The sequence below is a fragment of the Limulus polyphemus genome, unplaced genomic scaffold (assembly GCF_000517525.1).
Source record: "Limulus polyphemus unplaced genomic scaffold, Limulus_polyphemus-2.1.2 Scaffold3852, whole genome shotgun sequence".
In the NCBI taxonomy this organism is placed as follows: Eukaryota; Metazoa; Arthropoda; class Merostomata; order Xiphosura; family Limulidae; genus Limulus; species Limulus polyphemus.
Window position 1 is genome coordinate 2,145 of NW_013669462.1, and position 4,643 is coordinate 6,787.

The window sequence follows — 4,643 nt, forward strand, 5'->3', positions numbered from 1 at the left end:
GGACATAGCAACTCAAGATTACATTAAGTTCACAATATTTGGATTATACAATTTTATCACGTTATCCTAGCTACATTTTAGCTCATTCTGGATGAAGTGATCCCATCTTTGTATCTAAGCTACGTTCTATCTTAATGTTTCCGAATAACGAAAGACTTCACAACTTTGAATCAAAGGACTTCTAGAGCGTTGCAAGATATGCCTGACACGAAAAATTCCTACCTTACAGTCGTGTAAAAGATACCATTCACACACACACACACAAAAAGATCATCCTTGATTTGTTTTAAATTAAGAAGCACTGGCACGCAAAGAGACCGGTCCTCTTCTTGGAACACCTGTCTGTATCGACGTTCGAGCTACACGTCCTCCCTCCCTTTCGCGGTCCTCCTGGCTGTTTTGACGAGGCAAACGTGCTTTGAATGAGCTATTGACACGCCGGGAAGATCCTTTCTTGAAGGATGTGAACGGCCTACGACGTAAACTCGTACAACATGTTATACTGCAATGTTCTAACTTTTAGGAACCGAAGTTGTAGGACACAATGATCTCAGATGGATTTGAATCGTCTTCTTAGCGAAGCAGTACCTGCCAAGTAAAAAAAGGCCTAACTCTAAAATTACTGGCTCTAGTCAGCGTTTTTTAAACATACCCAGCTGCGTGTGGATCCATGACTTTTTTTTTTGTTGTTGTCACAGGAACACGAATAACTTGTCTATTACCAATGTTACAGGTAATCGTTCTATCTACTGCTAGGACCCTCAATATAGTTTACTTATAAAATGAATAATTTAACACTGTTTCTGTTCAGTCATTAACACTGACAGTTGTTGTATTTGGCAGCGGCAAGTACAAGAACAATTCGGTAATTTGAAGGTTAAATTGCTTTGTATAATACAAGATATGGCAATGGAAGATATAAGAACAGGTCAGCAATTTGAGGGTTAAATCCCTCAGTATGATATAATATTTGGAAACATACAACATAAGAACAAGTCGGTAATTTGAGGGTTAAATCCCTCAGTATGATATAATATTTGGAAACATACAACATAAGAACAAGTCGGTAATTTGAGGGTTAAATCCCTCAGTATGATATAATATATGGAAACATACAACATAAGAACAAGCCGGTAATTTGAGGGTTAAATCCCTCAGTATGATATAATATATGGAAACATACAACATAAGAACTAGTCGGTAATTTGAGGGTTAAATCCCTCAGTATGATATAATATATGGAAACATACAATATAAGAGCAAGCCGGTAATTTGAGGGTTAAATCCCACAGTATGATATAGTATGTGGAAACATACAACATAAGAACTAGTCGGTAATTTGAGGGTTAAATTTTGTTATTGTTTGTTAATTATTTTGGCGCCAGTTGGCCTGTAGTAGAACTTTTGAAGTTATGAAGTGACGAGACGGGTTTGAACCAGAGTGATTCCACAAAATATTAACCGCACTATAAGCTTTGGATGCGTTATAAGAGTTGCAAACAGTCCCATTGATGGTGGGGTACTGCTGTCTGACTTGTCTTCTTTCTGTATGATCCGTCGTTTAACACATCCCTCAGGAGCCAGTGGGAGTATTTACAGTACAATTTGTTGAATATTAAAAGTAAGTTCAATTCGGAAACTCCCAAAGAGGGTAGTTTTGGACGTATTTTTAGGGAAAGTATTCAGGAACTGTTAAGAACCACCTTAGTAGATACTGTGCAGCAGGCCGAGTACAATATTATGCCTGCAGCTGCTTTCAAAGTGTTCCTGTCTGCTCATCCTACTGCTGACTATCGTGATGCTTCGACCTTCCCTACCGACTCGCAGGTGAAATCGTTCGTATCTCAATTGAAAGTTAAACATAATATAACAACATAAGCATAAATAGTTGGCAGTGGTTTAATTATTGGTGCTGTTAAGGTGACTTTATTGATATATACTGATTTTACTCCCAGCAGTTAGACCTCAGTACTAGCTAGTAAAGAGACTTGAGATTGCTGTATTTCACTTAAAAACTTATCAATTAACAAATGAAAACTTGTCACGAAGTTGGTCATTGGTCGTCATCCAATCAATCAGAAAGTGCAATATTTATTTATTTATGATAAAGCTACTAAGGTGTTTTCCCTAAATTTTAACAGGCCCCTCGCGAGCCAGTGGGGGACATTTTTGCTGAAAAAAAAAACTATCACGAGCTTAATGGTCAAGCATAAGAGACATGAAGGTCTCCAAATGACACACAGTAGTGTAAACCATCACCATGCCACAAAAAGATCCAAATATATTATATATATCAAACATTTACGGTGTCCATTAGGTGTCTAGCACAAGATTAGAAACATATTTAAAATGTGATACTAGCAAGATCTCAAAGCTAAAAACACAAATCTTTAATGTTTCGCCCTCGTAAAGACTTGTATCATCTAAACCTACACAGTGATATACAGTATTTGTTCAAAAGTTACCATAAGACTATGATTGTACGTGAAGATAATACGGGTAAGTTTTATGATTGTACGTGAAGATAATATGGGTAAGTTTTGGGTTTTGTTCAAGTTATACGAAGGCTCCGTGTTTGCCGTCACTAATATTGAAGTGTTAAAGAAAAGGGAAAACCGCTAGTCAAACACTAACCAAAGCCAACTCTTGAGCTATTCTAGTCTTGAAGTGCAGAACGCGGTTTTGTTGGTGGTGGTAACGGGACACAAACCACGGAACCTAAGCTCCACGGTTCGGCACGCTAAACAAGCCCTCGTTAAACAAAAAATGTGGTCCACCTATTTGATGAAGTAGAATCATTATTGGATAGGAAGTGTTTACCTTCCTTTGAGTCCTTCGAAGGCCCGGCAGGTGGTTGGGGCGCTCGACTCGTAATCTGGGGCGTTATAATGTGTCCATCTGCGGGTCGCGGGTTCGAATCCCCGTTACAACAAACATGCCCGCCCTTTCAGCCGTGGGGGCGTTATAATGTGACGGTCAATCCCACTATTCGTTGGTAAAATAGTAGCCCAAGAGTTGGCGGTGGGTGGTGATGACTAGCTGCCTTCCCTCTAGTCTTACACTGCTAAATTAGGGACGGCTAGCGCAGACAACTCTCGTGTAGCTTTGCGCGAAGTTCAAAAACAAACAGTCCCCCGGTGGGTCAGTGGTAACTTTTTAAGGATTTGCATCACTAAATCCGGGGTTCGAATCCATGCGGTAGAGAGATCTCAGATAACCGAATACAAACAAGAGTAGACTGACCGATGTAGAACGTTCGAGATAAAGCCATTAAGTAGACAGTCTGAGAATTCGAAATCCCACTTAGAATTGTCCAGATGAAGCGTCACGTTTCATGAAAAATTGATAAATCTGCTCCAGAATGGACTAGACACAAAAATGTATATCGTATTAAACTGTACGACATTTCGGGCAAATGCCCTTTTTCGGGTGTATATAGCTAACGTAAAGTGTGTGTTAACCGTAAAGACTTCACTGGGGTTTTTCGCCCCAAAGATTGGGTAGTTTAATAAACAAACCTTTTACATTTTCTAACATAATCAGTTTCACGGTGAGAAAACGTAAAGTGGTGAACATTAAATTCTACAGTAACACATATCCAAACCTACTCCACGCATGTCGTTGTAACCGGTCGTCGCTTGAAATTATTTTACAAGTTAGTAGATGGATTATTTTGTAAAATCCACGTTATGCCGAGTTTACACCACGCATGAGCGTTTCCACGTGGTTTCACAGGGTCACCTTTGTGATTGAAGTAGCAATTATTCTTTATCCCCTTTGACCTCGTCTACTTGTGGCAGTCATGGTGAAGAAAAACCCTTTGACCTCGTCTACTTGTGGCAGTCATGGTGAAGAAAAACGCATTCTTGGTGATTTAAAAATATATATATACTTTGCTAGTAATTCCAAGAAAAGTCACTGAAGTTCTGTGGTTATCTGCGCTTCTTTTTCCTTAAGATACAGTGCGCAGAATCTACTGTAATCTCGTCGGCAGTCACACGTGGATAACAACTCTCATCGCCGAGTCCTTTCGTTGTATATTTCAGAGTCAGAAGGCAACAAACACACAGTCACATTTTTCACAACTAAGCATCAGAACGACGGTAATATTGAAATAAACGTTTTAGTATTTATAAGTGGAAATTATTCGTAATATATTCGCCGTAAAAAACGCCAGGTTTAAAACTCTTCACCACTCCGTGTGTGAAACTTCTAAGTTGGTCGTAGTTTGTCGTAATCAGCGAATCATTTAGCGCTAAGACTACACACTTCTGTTAAAAACACCTTTACCAGAGTTGATCAGAAACCACAAATATAAATCAATTGAGGAAGATTTCTCGAAGTATATGAGTAAACACAACCTGGAGTAGTAATGTGTAATAATTCTTAAAAAGTACTGTGATAAGTATCGTGCCATTTGGATTTAACAATTTGCTTATGCAGCGTTTAAAGGCCAACTGACATGATTTTATACCTTCCTTTCCAACATAAAAGGCCAGGTGGTTAGGGCGCTCGACGCGCAATCTGCGGGTCGCGGGTTCGAATCCCCGTTACAACAAACATGCTCGCCCTTTCAGCCGTGGGGGCGTTATAATGTGACGGTCAATCCCACTATTCGTTGGTAAAAGGGTAGCCCAAGAGTT